Here is an 18,127-nt window from a genome sequence, read left to right on the forward strand (position 1 = left end):
TATAAATGACGCTCAGAAATGAGAGGAAAAAGAGTGAATGAATTATTAAACAACATTTAAATATTTTTAATCTATTCTTGATTCCATTTTCCCCAGATTAAATGGAATTCTGCATACCAAGATAGTTCACACAATGAAAGGGGTGTGACATTCAGAAACACTGAAAACTAATAAAAGACCACATCCTACCTCGAGGGGAAATAAATAGAACTTTTGTTTCCTCGATTTTTATTTTGGGAAACTCGTCCCAGATTTCAAATTCCAGATACCAAGGTACGTTATACGTGGTCATGACATCAGATTCGAGGGATATTTTATTTCGTTGAATTTCAATACTTCTTTAAAGCAGCTCCTTTCATGCAGAGTCTACATGAGAAAGATGATGTGGCACCATTCAGAATAACAAACAAATCCCTTGGCTATCTCTACTTCCCCATTGTATGGCGACTGCAGTCCCTTGGAAAAGAAAATGAGCTACATTACAATTTCAAAAATAGCCAGAGATTGAAAATTAATGCATCAAAGAGCACGCTGTTTTGGCCTTTCTTCTAAAGGGCAAGTGCAGACAAATGAGAACTAGAGCTATGTGCCATATATAGAGATTTGCTTCCTTCACAAAACTCCAAAGAAAACAGTGCATTCAAATGGTAATGAAGAGAAGGCCCGGGTGTAGATAATAGTGTATTAAACTTGGATGAGCTAATTGTGCATTTTCATGTGAATCAGCCTCCTGCTAAGACTCATTAGGAATGCACATTAAAGATATAGACAAGTGTGCCGCCTTTTAATCAAGTGTCTTATTTCTAACAACACTATTAGTATTGTGAGCATTCTGGTAAGTGAAATTTTTTACTGAAATTTAATTGTGCAGCCTGGAAATTTGATTCCATTTCAAGGCTGCAAGAATATCTTCATGTAAGAGTAGAATGGGGAGAAGAGGGGGAAGGGCGAGTAGAAGACCAGAATAGGAATTGATCAATTACTTGCTTTTCTCTTAAAAACCGAACAAGCTGGCCTGTTGAGTTGAATTCTTACTTGGAATCCATACAAATCCCCACAAAATGCCAGTCTACAGATGGTGCCAAGGAAATGCCAGCGGAGACCACCGCAGCAATGAGTGGGAAAGTGAAAAGCATTCCTGCAAGAGAGCGATAGAACACATGGGGAGCCCAGGGCTCCTGCATTGCCGCGGATGCGAGTGCACGTGGGGGAGAGGGGGCAGTCAGCATCCAGGAGAGAAGAAAAATACTCATATGATTATGACTAGACACACAGTCAGAGAACAAAACAGGATGGAGCTTCTTAAGAAATTAAATTCCATGTGCCTTTTTCTCTGTGACCTAAAACAGATAGTCAGATCTTGGATCTTTAAATGACCCTGCTAAGTACATTGATGTCTTTAGTGGACTTACTCAGACTTATGAATGTTAATCTTAAATCAAGCTTTGACTTCTGACAAAAGGCAGGCAGCATTACAAGCTGCTATTGCATTTGGAGATGAATATCATATTGTTAATTTTTGAAGACCACAAGATACACACAGTGGAACTACCAGTTCCAAAGCCCAAATAATCAGACCCCTGGTGGCCTAATAGCCAAGCAGGAAACTAGAAAAGACATTTTCTTTCAAGTGTGTAATTCTTGAAGTTCTAAGAACTAGAACCAAGCCTTTAGTTATTAAATTTTAGCTATTTACCAGGAGAAAGATAAACACTCCTCTGATTTCTTACAATGTTTAATGGAGAAACTGGTAAAGCATACTTCCTTAGATTCTAATTCAGTAGAGGGATAGATTATATTTACTGATAAATGCATTATACAGTCAGCTTCAGATAGTAGAAAAGAGCTTCAAAAGATAGCTTTTGCTCCAGACAACTCACTTGATAGGTTAATAAGAACTGTTATAGTGACCTATAATTGGAACTGGGAGAAAACCAGGAAGAGAAAACAAAGAGATCAAAAATGTCTGCCATTATTGAGGTTTCAAAACAGACCCTAAGTCTGATTCTCTGGGCTCCAACAAGACTTCAACAACAATGAATTTCATCCACTGATGAGGTTCATCTGCTACTGCTATCAGAAGCCAGGCCAGCATAAGAGGGACTGGCTGAAGAGGCCCCACAAGCCATGCCCTGCCTGCCAAGGCAGCCACTAGAAGTGAAACTGCACTCTGAGGTAGAGGCCCCAGAGCTCAGACTCAGCTTCTCAGGTGGCCCATTATTAGGGCTTAAGGGCCTATCTCCTCCCTCTGGCCAGACTGTTATCTCTACCTGTCATCTCCACAGAGGATCCCTTAGTAATCATGACTAAAGGAAAAAACCCATCCTATTGCTGGACATTGGCACAGGTCTCTTTGTTTTCTCAAACCCTGACCTTCCTTCCAGTCATTGTACCTCAATAGAAACAGACTTTAGAAGATATATTGCTTTAGTTGTAACAGAGATACTACAATATATTCAGGTTGCTTACTGATCAAGATGATGCTGAGACTGATGTTTTACAAATGTAATATACATTGTTGTTCATGTATAAGACTTAAAGTATTTCACTAGCTAAAATAGATCCCTGAGGACAGATAAAATCTTGTCAGCATATAAATGTCCTAAAGACACTGGCTCCACAGCATCCAATAGCTTTGGACCTATAGATAGAGCCAGGCCTTGTATTTGTGACATAAAACTCAGAGCCACAGTGTTAAAAGGAGAAATCCTTCAGCCATGCCCCTTACTTACAATAGGGGCCATATCTAAAGCACTGAATGGGACATTGGTTTAATCTGACTAAATGCTGTGTATTTCATGAGAGGTGAATAAGTTCATCTGGCTGATTTCTGATGTAACTCATGTATTTCATGGTGATAGTTAGTACAGGTAACCTCTCTTCACTAAAGCTAGAGGGACTTAGAGCAAACTGTCAGACTCCATAAATAAAGAGGTCTAAGAGCTAGTGAGTTACAATTGCTATGCCTCCAAAAAGTTTACACATTTACCTGTTAGCTCAAATGTTCATGAATTGATTATATGTCCTCTAATTTCTCAGAAAATTTGTTCTTTCTTAGAAGATACCAAAACCAGATGATCATGCAGGTAAAACCTATGCCAAATATGCTAGATTACATTTAGATTCCTTTTATGGAGACCACCATATTTTTGTCTATAGAAACATAGTAAGGCCTTAACTGTCCACCTCATACAACCCAGGCGAGCAGAGCCCCCTCCAGGGTTTCCTACCTCATTATAAGGGCAGTTATTTTCATGTTCTTTGAGCAGGGCTGATTGCCCTGAAAAGATGCTTTCTTCATCAGCCTAATTCTATGTCAGGAAATCCATTACAAGTGAAGTTGGCCTCACATTCCTTGGGCAGGGCTGCCTGCAGGAGGCCTTAAAACCAAGAAGTTATACCTTTTTCAGTGGACCCCAGATATCTGACACAAGCTGTAGAAGTTAGCAGGGTTTTCAGGAATAAATTGGTCTGAGTTGAGGTGTTTTATAGTAGAAAGGATACAGAATGGAATTATAAATGGAAAATGAGAATAGTGTGATACTAGCAGCCTACAAGAACAAAGGCCATTTGGGAAAAAGGGAAAAAGTTATGCTTACCTGGTTCCAGACAGAGATAGGACATTTAAGCAGAAATGTCTAAAGCTGTTAGAGAAGGGAAAAAAAGAAAGTGTTTGTGATGGAGTCAGAGGAAGTTTCAGACTGAGGTGGTCATGTGCCTTCCCCTCTCAGCCTGAGGGAACCCATTTTAACTGCCAATATAAGGAGAAAGCCTGTTAACCTTTTAATAGATCCTCATGAAGATTTGTCAGTTACCCAGAAGTGGCCCCACTTGACAACCAGAAAGTACTCATTGTTTTCCATAGGTCCAGCAATTCACATGCCCCAGTAATAATAAGTTTATTTGAGACAAAACCCATAGAAGACAAAAAAGGGATTAAACCCCACATTTAAGAGTTATCTGCTAATGGACCTACAAAACATTCTGATTAGTCTTTTTATAATTACAAACTTTATAAGGTTGTTACATTCCAGATCCTTCTGCTAATGTCTCTAGCTGTTCAAAATATATCAAATCAATAGTACATGAGATGCTGAGGTCCCCTGGTCCCTATCTTTGTCATTTTTATGGGAAGTCATTACTCTTTACTTGCTACAAATCTTTGACTATATTCATAATTATCCTGTTGTGATTATTTGATCCATGTGTGTTTGTTTCCTTGGCTTTGTCTCCTCCAGATGCAAAGCTATACCTCTACCCAAGATGAAAATGCCTGGTGGCTATTGAGGGCCTTTAGACAGAACCTCTGGAGAGTATCTCTGACTGCCGGTTCATAACTACGACCCCTTTCAGCCTGAAGAAGCCAGAGCAGTCATCGCCCATGGTTCCCTCACTGCAGTTCAGGTTACTTCTTTAGAGGAGGGAATGTTGTAGGCAGCTGAATTAGGTAGAAATATTATAGGGAGTCAGACAGGGCCAGGCTCTCAAGGAGACAAGATAGAAGACAAGGTGACTTTGCAACTTGAAAGAGACAGACACTCTCATATGGGCCACACCTGAAGACAAAAGAGGAAGCACAGCTGCACACTGCCCTGAGGATGGGCATCAGGGATTGATATTCTAAATAAGTATCAATCACTTTGAAAGAGCCCAAATGAGTCACTAGCTCAACCCCCAAAAGGAAGAGACCCTGTCCCTATTCATCCCCACTTGCTATGTGACTCGCTTCCCCATTTGGCACTGGATTTAATCAATTTTACCTAAGCAATGGTGCTTGTAATCTCATTGGTTGACCATAGCTTTGTCCCACCTTGTGCCCACCTAAGCGAGTTCCCATGTCTTCTCTACCTTAGACCCACCTCACTACATGGTTTTATGCTATAAAAGTCCCTGGAAGAGACAGTTTCCCGGGGACCACCCGCTCAGGCCCCCCTCATGTCCCTCTCTCAGACAGGAGCTTTCTTTCTCTCAATAAATATATTCTGCTCATAAAAGTTAAAAGAAATTAAAATCCAAATGAGTGAGGGTCTTTGTTATTTTCTTCGCTGATGACATACAAAACCTGGCACCCACACTTCTAAGGAGGGAGGTTTATTTTGGATTTCCAGTTTGCAGATATTTCAACGCATGGTCTGTAGGCTCCAAGGCACCATGACATCACAGAAAGGAAGCGAGATGTTAGGTCATGGTAGACAGACCCTTCCAGGCCATGCCCCCAGAGACCTGGCTCCTCCTCCTAGCATCACATCGAGCTATAAACTCTCAAAAGACCAATCCAGGGCTGAGTTTCCTGCTCCTATGATCTGTCACCTCCCCAAAGGCCCACCCCTAAGACTTTTGGTGGGGGAATATCTATTACATATAATAATCAGGCTTTAAAGTCTAAATTTCTTTGCAGAAGGTTCTCCTTTTTCTTCAAATTCATATTATATCACACTTCCAAGAGACAAGTACTTACATCTGGTTGAATTTTATTCCAAAGTATTCAATGGAGATAAATTTTTGTAAGACTTTCACAAAATATTTATCCTCCCAAGTTGTGTCTACAATATTGACATCATTTCTGTGGGATTTGGGAATAATGGAGCGTTGAACACATACCACTGCCCTGATCACATTCCCAGTGCCCTCTGGAGAGTAGGTGACCACCCCACAAGAGCACACAGCTGCTGGACCCAAGGCTGATGTCATCTCATGGAGACTTCAGGGAGAGAAGTCAAGGCAGAGCTTCCTACTGCAAGGGCCTGGTAAAAACTTAGGTTTGTCTCTCTTAGGGAGCTGTTTGTGAGCCATCTCAAGTGCATAATGCCTATCTGCTCCTTGTGAGCTATTTTGGTTTTTGCTTGTTTATTTGTTGGTAGGATCCATTGGTCTCTTGGCATGATCCGTTGTACCCAGGGAGAAAATGGGGACAGGGATGAGGAAAAGACAGACAAGAAGACAAGAGCTATGTTAGGTGGTGACTCACCTGTCTAGTTGGCAAAATGACCCCCTGAACAATAGTAAAAGCCTTTATTTATACTTTTACAAAGTTTCAAGAACAGGTTGCCTAAGGACTAATATCCCACAATGTCTAGGCAGGATGTTTTAGACAAGACTGAGGTAGCCTGAATGCTTTAGGCAATGGGGCTTCATCTGCCCTCCTAGGTATGATCAATTTCAGCTTCAGTGGCTCCCAACAGTTTATTTGTTTGTTTTTTCAGTGCTGGGAATGAAATCCAGTGCCTCCCACATATTAGGTGAGCTCCCTACCCCTTAGCTACACTCCCAGCTGCTTTTTGTGACTTGTAAAGCAGCTACTCCATCGTGTACATTCTAGTGATTTCCATTTATCCAGGGCCTCTATCTGGAACCTGCCAGTCAATCCTTTGGGAAAAGAACAGAGAGGCTTCCTCCCCATAGCATAGAGAAGAACCACCAACTGTGTGCTCAGGCACTCTGCATCCACACTGAGCCACCATGACTCCACAACCTGCTAATCTGCCTCTGCAAAAGAGACTGTGGCATATCAAGGTATGAGAACTACAGTCATAACTGGGCTTAAGAAATTTGCAATATTTTCTTGTGTGACCTAAGTAAAAAGGCATCAAATATATATAAAGATAGACTCAGGAAAAAAGTAAAGTTTTCATACTTTTCTGCTGGATGGTTAACGCCAAGATAAAGCAAGACCTACATAACAAGAAATGTAACTTTTGTATCTGACAAGGTCAGTTAAATCCCCTCAAGATTTAGCCTGAAACCGTGTACCACACTTTGTAGATCCTTTGCCAGTGTCAGCCATGTGAATGAGTCATAGCCACTGCTTGACCAATTTTCTCTCTGTGAGGGCCTGAGAGAATGTTTTCTCTCCATGTGTCTTTCCTTAGGCAAACTCTACATCATTGACCACTTTCTTCTGTGGGCCCCTAATCTCCTTGATCAGAAAATTTGGGACACAACTGAGTTACATGGTGTTATAGTGCAGGTTCTCCTATATCTTGAGTCCTCACTGACTTTAAAAGGCTAGGGCCAACATGTTGGCTATCTTTGCAGCCCTTCTTTTTCTCTAATTTTTGGTCTGCAAACTTAGGTTGTTAACCCTCCAGAAAAGAAGCTTATTATTACCCTACAGCATAGGCAATTGAGCTTAACCTCACTATCTGTCAGCAGAAAAGTATAAAAACAAAGTATAAAAAGTAAAGCCATATTAATATGCTGAGCTATAAAAGACTCAAATCAACAACTTCTGACATTGCTAGTCCTACAGATAACCCACTACTACTATGGACTACTGGACTATATTGGAATATTTTGCTGAATTCATGCACCTACAATATTTGAATGACAATGGAATACCCATCTCTGACAAAACTAAACAAAAAAGGGGTACAAATGAAGAACAATTTTGTATCTGTATATTCAAACTAGTTAGGATAGATATACAGCTACTTTCTCTTAATTTAATGAATAGAAAGATTTGTACTAATAGTGTTTGTGGACAGGATATCATGTCTGCATCTTGTACTATGAATAACCACTAAGAAAACAACAATATGCAATGTATTAATTATTGAAACTGTCCTACTAATCAGTTTTAAAACTATCTCATTGCTATTTGTTGCTCAATAAAATTATTTTAAAAAGGAAAAAATAAAATTTTTAGAGGATTTAAAATTATAAAAGCAACTATGAGAAACAAATTGAAATCTTGAGAAAATTATTAAACTTGATCCAAAAGAAAAATAATCTCAACAGACATAATTATGGAAGGGACTAGAGTATTAGTTGAACTCCTGCCTTTAAAATAACATATATAGAGAGCATTCAGGGGCCAGTCAAATAGTTGAGCAGATTAAAGTGCCTACAAGCAGGCACAGGGGCTGGGGGTTCAATGCCAGGGCCTGCCATGCCAACCCTGCCCCCAGGGCACACTGAGATGCAATTGAGACTGGACATGGTGGCACGCACCTGTAATCCTAGCTCTTGGGAGACTGTACACAGGTAGATCACTATGAGTCGGATATAGTAGTGAGACCCTGAGCACCTTGTAGACCATTCCCTAAAAATAAAAAAAAAAAAATCATTTTAGCTCATTTTGTATCTGTATCCTAGCTTAAAACATTTCACTACATTTTTCCAACTTGTGGGAAAATATGTAAAGAATTTTAATTCATCAAATAAAACTAGCCTTTACTAGAAAACTTAAACTATCCTACACAAATAAATTTCATAGAAAAAGGCATAAAAAAATTCTATAGAAAAAAATTTAACATGCTAAGGAAAGCTTCTTAAGAGAGCCCTTGTTTATAACAAAATAGTCAAAGCCTCTATAATCAAAGCAAAAAAATAAGCAATACACAGAAGAAGGCATTTGGAATGAGGATAAACAAAAGGCTAATACTGCTAATACACTGAGTTAGTCTAATTACTAAAAGTAAATTAAACCATAGAAGACTTGGCAAAGATATTAGCAGGCAAACCACAAAGGATGTACAAATAGCCATTAAATGCAGAAAGATTCTTCACATGATGAATCATAAGTGAAAAATACTTTTTCACTCATTACTTTGACTAGAGTTTAAAATTTTTATAACATCTGGCAATGGAGAGAAGTTGAAAAGAACAGGCCCAGGAGTTCTTTTGAAAATGTTAGATTGCAACTTTTTTTTTCAAAATAATAGCACCAAAAAATTGCATAATTTTAAAAGGTCCTGTTATTAGAACTAACTGTTGCACAATTTAGAGTCAATTTCCAAATTACAGACTTTCCATTTTTATGGGAGAATAACAATGAAAGGCAGAAAAGAATATGCATAAGCACAGGGAAAGGTTTGGATGACTATGCTTCAAATTATTAAGAGACTGTAGAGGATGCAGACTGAGAAGGTAATATTAAACTTGTTCTCAAAAGTTTCCAGTTTTTAATAAACTATAAACTTGCCCTTTGTGGTAAAATTTAATAATACATATGATACATGATACATATGATGTACACATAATACATATGATAATAATACATATAATACTCATAATACATACAATGTACACAAGATACACAGGCATTCTGTATATATCATGTACAGATCATGTCTATGCATAATAGCTAGACATTTATACATCATGCCTATATTTGTATATCTTATTCTGTCTATATATTTGTATATATCATATCTGTATATTTGATATGCATCACATTAGTTTATGATTTTTGAATCATGGAAATATATGTTCATAAGGAACTCCGGAATTAAATTCTCTTTGGGTCAATTGAATGTGAAATGCCTTGGCTGGGCCTACGCGGTGCCTCCCCTTCTACTTGCTGACTAGGCAGCCTCTCTAGATGGCCCACACTAGATGAGGCTTAAAGGAAAGCCTGCTTTATCTCACCATCTGCCTCTTAATCTTGTTTAAACCAGTTTCTCCGAAATTACATTCTTTAAAGAGGATTCATGGGTTATTTCAACAGCACAAAGCTCAACCTTTCCAAAGGACAAATAAAGTTTAAAGATCAGTACAATGTACAAGAATCTTATGGTCAGTAACCAGGCATATGCTTGCAATTTCTTTAAAGGAGGATGGCAAAGTAAAAGAATTCAAGCTTTCTAATCAGGCCTGAGTCCAGATCAGATCTGGCTCCTGGACCACTGCAAAAGTCCCTCAGTCAACTGCCAAATTTGGGAAGTACTAGTAATTCTCCTGTTGGGTGTACCTGTGTGTGAACTTTATGGATGTGGATGTGTGTACAATCCCTAGTCCACTGTCTCGTGACTATTGAGGATTCAATCTGCGGTAGTTACTTTATTACCATTAAGGTAGTAAATGTTCATATGTAGTGGCACTGTCATATAATATCTCCCACTTAGGACTAAAATTAGATGACATTTTGCTTGCCTTTATTACATTTATATTAAATATTTAAGGAAATGTTGGGCAGAAGAAAGACTAGACACGTCCTAGAGGGAAGAATTAGGACCATTGTGGGCAATTACCAACCTCATCCTGACTCAATAAAAGAGAAATTTTACATTTGCATAAGGATAGAGTGAGTGATTCAGAAATTGGTGTTTTTCTTTAATGAAGGATATAGGACTAGATAACATAAGCTTTCAGATATTTTCCTCCTGAGATTCTGATTCTATGCCTTGCAGTCCACTATCAGCTAGTTAGGGAGAGTATAATATATGGAAAAGAAAGAAAAAAGACTGCGCTTCTAACTCAGAAGATTGCAGCCTAAGAAAGAATAGCAAATATGAACAATTAAACACAGTTAGCTAGTGGTCACCATATTGGGTAATGCAAATTTCATGTGTCTGGGTCTAATTAAAACCCCATGGTACCATATAAATTGTAATTTTATGGATTTTGGTGTAGACTTTCTTAAACAGCTTTATCATTTTCAAAGGATTTACTAAAAACAGCTCAGCCATTTGTTTTTCTAAATCCCTTTTTGTTAGTCTAGTTTTTATGGGTGTTTATTTTACACTTACAACCATGATATCTAAAATGAAAGTGTATTTCCCATATCAAGCTCTAGATCCACATACACATCTTCAGATTTACTCTCGCATTTACTTCTACATCTTCAAAAACTCTTTGGTCTGCTTTTCTGAATCTTCCTAGGACACACGCATGCTTTAGTAGAAAATGAGGGCAGCAAGGACACAATCAGAATGCCCGTTGTTCTTCGTAAGGAACTCCATTCCAGTAGTTTGTCCATACTGTGGCCTGCTCAGCAGAGACAAGGCAAAGCCACTGCCCCCTCTGGTTACTCCACAGGGTCAGAGTGTCTCATGGAGACTCCAGTTAACTAGATGCTAAGAAGCAGGAACTTTAGTTAGAGTGGCTTAGTAACTTACTAATCCTCTACTTGAAATAGCAAACAAAATGGGACACAGATACAAGATGATCAATAAGACAGAAGAAAATTAGCACTTCCAATTCAAGGAAGAAAGTTTAACTATGCTTTATCACCAAATAGTTTCTGTAGTTCTTTGAAGTCAGGATACAAGTCTCAATTTCCAAAGAAAGAAAACACAAAAATCTCCTAATGAGACTTTTATCTTAACAAAAATTTTAATAGAAATGCTCACATAAGACCTAAATACATTAGTGAGTGAATCATATTGATGATAGTCTCTTCAATAGGAGATACATAATACCCATTTAAACTTTTTAAAACTGTTTCTTTCACTTTATTTAGTTTATTCACTTGTTTTATTTCATTTGAATTCTAGCTACAGTTTTGCTTCTTTCCCAAATTAGGAAAATTCTCCTGGGCTTGCCCAAGTAGAATCCTTTTCTAAATGAACAATAAGATACAGACAGTAGACAAAACGCAACAATTATGCAGGTACAAGGAGGGAAAATTCTGTTTGTATTTTGTTTGTTCTCTTATGGAAGAGCCATTACTATTCCCAAAAAAATATTCCTTATTAAATGTTGAAATGGAAGAATAAAGTACTGGCTTTTGGTGATCACCACACATAGGCTACTGGATTATAGTTTGTAGGAAAATCTGCCATCACTAAAATAAAAATTGCCAGGTCAGGGAAAGGAGATGGGAGATTGTTACTGTAGTCTTAACTATTGCTCTAAAATAGCTAATAGTCTTCCTCTAATAGTAAAATAAATCTCACTTTTACCACATGCAAATAAAGCCTCACTCAGTGAATCTTGAGCCACCCCTAAAATACATAAAACCTTGATATAGTAAATATATCAGTTACATGTTCTGACACACTTCATAACATTTATCTATATTAGGAATTACTGTGCATTTATGTTTATTTGCTAAAAATCTAATGCCTTATTAGGTAATTAATGGCTATGTCTATGTCTGCTCATCACAGTGACCACAGTACCTGGCACATGTACCCACTATGCCCAATGAATTAATAAACCCTGTATATCCACTACCTTTTATTACCATTTTCATTTCCCTCATTATCTCACAGATTTTTAAAGATCTAATGAGCTCTAATTTTCCACATCTCAAACAATAACGAACACTGGTTCAGGTACAATTTCTGAAAACATAAATGTATCACATCACGCTTCAATTCAAATATTTTCTACAGCTCTCATTAGCTTGAATCTAGACCTGCCTTTCTCAGTTGAGGTTTGCAGAAAAAAACCAAATGCCCAGACACCCATTGTACACAGCAAATGAACTCTTCTTCTGTGCATTTAGGTTGCTACTGGTTATGTACCAACTTTGAGAGAGTTGAGAAAATAATCATTGAACTTATTTTACATAATGCATGGCTCTCTGTGGCACTATCATGGAGAAAACTAATCCTGGGTCAATAATATGTATCTGCCTCAGCCTTGTAGTCTGTTTTCCCATAACCTCTCATCCCCTTAGTAGATGTCATCCAAATTGGACTACACAAGAAACCCACAGATATTTCTGTCCTATCCACTGGTATTCCCATTTCCTGCAAATCTATTCTCTCTCATTGGATAAAACCTTATCCAAGCTTCATGATAAATTATAAAATCCCTATGAAGATTTTCTTTATTGACCCAATAAATTTTTATTTCATCTTTGGCCTTCCTAGATGTTGTTGTATTTAGCTACATTTAGCTTACTGTTGCAGATATTTTGGTGTATTTTTAAGGCTCTCCTATAAGTTTCTTAGAGGCTGAACTTTTGTTCACAGTAAAGAGCATCATGTCTTTGAAAACCAGATGCTAGGTTCAGAGGGCAGGCCATCACACTGCTGAGGAAAAGATGCAAGCAAAGCTGAACCATCATGGAAAGACTCAAGGGAAAGTATATTTGTCTCCTTCTGTAGAATGTAATCTTTGTACTGCTGCCTGGCATAAAGAACCAATGCTTATAAGGACAGCATCATGGCAGAATTAGACACCAGGAGAAAATATCAAATAATTATAATTAAACTTTTGTTTACAGATATATATTATCCACTAAATTATAAGGATCACACCCATGTGTGGATATACGTAAACTTTCTATGTCAGGGAGAAAATTATACTCTATACTTATCCTTCCATTTCAAGAAAAATGATTGACATAATTGCATAGATGAAAAAGAGGATGAGACACTGCCTTTCAAAATTTGATTGTAACATTATGTAATATCTACACTTTGGTATAGGATATTGAGCCAGGCTTGGTGATGCATTACTGTGATTCCCAGCACTCAGGAGGCTGAAGAAGCAGAATTTCTGAGTTTAAGGCCAGACTGAACTGCATAGTGAAATGCTGTCTGTCTCAAAAAGACAAAAAAAAAAAGTTAAGATCAAAGTACAGGATATTGTATTTCTGGTCTTTGGCTGAGACATTCTCAAGAAGGCTATGTGTCCATTTTTTACACTCTTATATGATTATATCTTTCTACAAATTTCCATGTATACTCACAGATGCTTGCAGGCATACCTTTGAATTTATAGCTCTTTTCAATTTTCTATACCAAATTGCTATCTTTTGTGACGTTTACCGTAATAAACATCCCATTCTGCAGAACTGATTGTAGTGCTCTTTTATTATAAATGTCTTCCGTCACATTTTCATTTATGACATTTAGTATACTGTTGCTATAATGTGTTCAATGGCTCCATTAGGGTTACTTTTAAAAGGTGAACATACATTTTTAAGCACTTACAGAATCAGAATGTAAATCAATCTTTAGAAATATACAGCAGTCAATAGTTTTACATAAAATTGTGCCTTTAGCTTAAAGGTTCTTTACTATCCACATAGGAAAGTGTCTATTTTTTGAAAATAGAGTCACCTAAGAATGGTCTACTTTTAAAGTCTCAGCCTAGTAGAAACCACAACATTCAGGAAATCTGCAAGTGGGAAGAAACAAAAATTATCTCTGCTGTAGATATTCTAGTCAAGATTTAGTCTTTAATTTGGCTGAAAGAGCATGTCTAGATGCAAAATTGATAAATGACATCCTTGGGTAATTTCTGTTGTATAACTTCTTTCTACTTAAAGTTAAACCAAACACCAATAAAGATGTAGAATTATAGACATGTGTGATCCTAAGCAAACTTAAAACAGTTTACACTAAGATACATTTCTTAAGTGTTAAAAAATCTATAAAAAAACAAACAAAGAAAACCAGAAGCTTATAGCATAAATACCTCACAAAGAAAGCATGAGAACAGAAATTGTGCAGAGTACATAAAATTAAAAGCAGAGTGATGTATCATAGTAAGTGGAAAGGAAATAAATTCCCTATTAAGCCTTGACTAAGAAAAAGATTAATACTAAGTGTTTATTGGACCTATCTAGACAATTTAATGTTAAAGTCTTCATTGACAGAAACACCTTCAGGCCAAGACCCCCAACAGAATGAGCCCTTTTGCAATAGGAAAATGTATTAGAGTAAGAAGCAGTGGTTCTCAAAGGACTAAATTGAACTAGCTGCATAACTTGGGAAAATGTGTTAATCTTCCAATCTGCAATCATTTCACTGTAAACATAATAAAAAGAATTATTGGCGTTTGCCGCCATGATAGAACAGCCAAAGCGCAAGGGCCCAGAGTTGCCACCAGTTCCGGTCAAGTGGCAACGTCATGAGCTGCAGCTGGGAGTGGCAGGCTCGAGCCCCATAGCAGGGCAGAGCAGGCAGCCCTGTGAGCTTTGCTGTGATCAGGACCTCCAAGATGTTCCTCCCTTCAAGCCCCAATCATGCTGCTTTCTGGACATGAAGGAGAAGTGTACTGCTACAAGTTTCACCCCAATGGCTCCACTTCAGCATCTGCAGGATTTGACTGACTGATATTGCTGTGGAATGTCTAGGGTGACGGTGCTAATTATGCCACACTGAAAGGACATAGTGGAGCAGTGATGGTGCCCCATTGAAACACAGATGGCAGTACACTCTTCTCCACATCCACAGATAAGAGTGCGGCAGTATGGGATGGCAAGACAGGCGAGAGGGCTAAAAGGCTGAAGGGACATATTTCCTTCGTAAATTCCTATTATCCAGCCAGGAGTGGGCCTCAGCTTGTCTGCACAGGCAGTGATGATGGTGTGGTTAAGTTTTGGGACATTCGGAAGAAAGCAGCCATCCAGACTTTTCAAAATACACACCAGGTGTTAGCTGTACCTTTAATGACACATGTGATCAGATTATCTCTGGTACAATAGACAATGATATTAAGGTCAGGGACCCATGGCGATACAAGCTAACCTGCACCATGAGAGGCCACGCAGATTCAATGACTGGCCTGAGTTTAAGTTCTGAAGGTTCCTACCTCTTGTTCAATGCAATGGATAATACAGTGCCTGTCTGGGCTGTCCGACCACTTACCCCTAAGGAGAGATGTGTGAAGATATTTCAAGGAAATGTGCACAACTTTGAAAAGAATCTCCTGAGATGTTCTTGGTCACCTGGTAGGTGGTCACCTCAGGCTACATGACCTGGAGACTGTGGGCCGCATAATTGGCATCAAATGGTTCCCAGGCTCTCCTCTCCTCGATGGCCATGCCTAGCAAGAAACAAGAGCTGGTGGCCATATTCCAGCAACTGCTTATTCCATACCAGGATGGTTGAGGTTCCTGGTGGCCTCCAATACCAACTGCCAGACTTCAGGGACCTGCTTCTCCTTTGTTCTGATTTTAATAAGATTTCTTCAAATGGATAAATATTCATTGTTCTGTAGTTTTCTGTTTTCTAATCCCAGCCAAAGACAGGAAATATCAATTGAAGTTTGTTGATTGGTTTTGTTTTTAATTTAGAACCTAGCTTGTATGATGTTTTCATCCTATGTTTCTGAGTCATTTTGTGTTAAAAATCAAATAGATGCCTTTTTACAAGAAAAAAAGAATTATTACTCTCCACTTTCAGCTCATTAATATTTCGCATGGGTAATCCATTTTGCACACACACAGAGACATATACGCACACAAGATCACACATACACAAACACATGTGCATACACATCTGTTGCTTCCTTCTTTTTCAGAAGATTGAATGTTTTGGAAATGGGACTAATAATACTTAACTCAGACTTCCTGTGGAAGGTAAGAAAGATGACAACATACAACACTTTGTATTGTACTCTGCCCATGTACCAGAATATCAATAAAAATGGTGATCATTATTAAGTATCACTGTGGGCTCCTAATTCATGGATGATCATGTGAAATGCTGATAAAAGGGCCTGAGCTGTGCAAAAGAACAGTGGAAGGTTATAATCTGAACATCTGACCTATGCAAATTGAAGGGTAGGAACTTAAAGGAAAGAACAAAGAACAAGCATTTGCAATTAACTTTCCATTCTTCTCACTAACACATGTCACAGTATAAATAAGAACTGAGCAACTGAACCTCTTGACCTCTTGCTTCTTCAACTAACGCATGTGCTGCCAATATTGTCAATATCAGAGTTTAGTAAGTATGACTCAGCTTTAAATGTATACAATGTTCATAGAGCATAGAGCCAAAATGCAGGTCAGAACTCCAACTAGTGTTCAGGAAACAATGAGTGATGAGTGCTGCAGGGAAAGCTCTGCTGATTTTGTGGAGGTTCTTCACATCCATATACTGTATGTTATGAATGATTTGTAAGAATATTAGGAGAAACATTTTGCTATTTCCTAGTTCCACTTTTGAGACAGACTTAAGAGATCTTGCTCATGCAGGATGTAGCTCCACTTTATAAATGTAAGAGGGGGGAAATGCCCTCATGGAAAACGTAAGAAAAATTTCTGATGTTCTCACCAGATTAAGGGTTTGCAACAAAATTCAAGTCCAGTCTGAAAATATAAATACTAGTGATTGGATTGGAGTGAGCCAATGAAAGCTTACCTAGTGGGTTATTATGTTATTTCAAGATTAAGGCACAAAAATGTATCAAAAGCAGATACCACATACCTGAAAAGGGGTGCAGGTGGAGAGAACTGAGAAAGAACTTAGACCCTGGACAATGCAGATGGCATCAATCTTTGGACTGGAAACACAGCTACAGATTTGGGTAGCAGGGAGTTAGATGGCAAGATGGCCATTTTGCAGGCAAAGCCCATCTTGGGATGTACAGGAAGGGAGGAAAACCATAGTGAGCAGATGTGAGAATGCTAGATGCTGCCGCCAGATGGTACAGCACCGAACATTAAGGGTTCTGCTGAGGGATGACAGTCTGGGCCATGTGGTCCATGGTGCAGGGAAAGAGAATTAGACACCTCTTTGGCTGGGCTCTTCCTGATCTCATCAGGGAGCCGCTGGATCATTACTACAGACATTTAGGATCCATTAGGAAAACTAGTCTTTCAGACACTGAAGAGCTGGAAAGCAAATGAATGTAATCTCTTCTTCCCCAGTCAGTGCTGTCAAGAGTTTGTCTTGCCCTCACTCATGAAGTTAACGTGCAAGCCAATTTTCTATCTAGCTGGCCAGGAGAAGAGGCAACACTACCCCCTGAAGGTCAGAAATTCTTTTTCATGGGACTCTGTGGACTGCCAGCCCCAAGCCTGACTGTACTTTTAAATCTCTTTTCTCACAATATTTCTCTGCCTGGTATATGTTGGCCACTGGGTTGGAGTGGGGTGAGGCAAAGGGAGGGTGAAGGTGTTTGCTCAAGACTGAAGTTGGCTTTACAGGTTGTTACTGTGGGCGTGAACAGAGAGAAAGCAATCCCTGACACACATTCATTGGTCCTCCTCCAGTAAAGGCTTTAGACGTTAACCTGGAGAGAAAGAATTACAAAATCAATTCGTTGAAATTGGCTCCATCTCCATGAAAAGAGTTGGTTCTTGGTATTGAAGGTGGGGCTTTTTGTTGTTGCTTTAAAATAGACAGGTATCCAACACTGCCAGAATCTCTGAGACTCTGTTACAGGCGCAGCAGTTACGCCGAAACAAAATGCACTGTCTATTCTCGAGTAAGATTGTATACTTACTGACTGCCCATTTCTGGGAAAAAGATATCACAGAAAATACTCAGTGAGACAGAATTGCTAAGCAGCTGGCTAATGGTGGACTCCGCAATTATTATATTTTCATTCTGGCTCCAAAAAAGGAAACACTTAAAATAAATGAAATATGCAGCAGTGCCTCTAGCAATGAAATTAAGCCACCTTATTAACAGTGCAATTTTTATAAAGGTTTCAAGAAATACTCATTAGGCCTTTTGTTTGAACTAAACTTCATCTCTTGCCCCATCTTAAT

The 18,127-nt window shown here is 38.5% G+C and overlaps 1 pseudogene; it reads left to right on the forward strand.

Moving 5' to 3' along the window:
* Nucleotides 1-14,468: 14,468 nt before the first annotated feature.
* On the forward strand, nucleotides 14,469-15,381 carry LOC101586707 (annotated as a pseudogene).
* The last annotated feature ends 2,746 nt before the right edge of the window (nucleotides 15,382-18,127 follow it).

Source organism: Octodon degus, unplaced genomic scaffold, assembly GCF_000260255.1.
Source record: "Octodon degus isolate 3935 unplaced genomic scaffold, OctDeg1.0 scaffold00011, whole genome shotgun sequence".
Lineage (NCBI taxonomy): Eukaryota > Metazoa > Chordata > Mammalia > Rodentia > Octodontidae > Octodon > Octodon degus.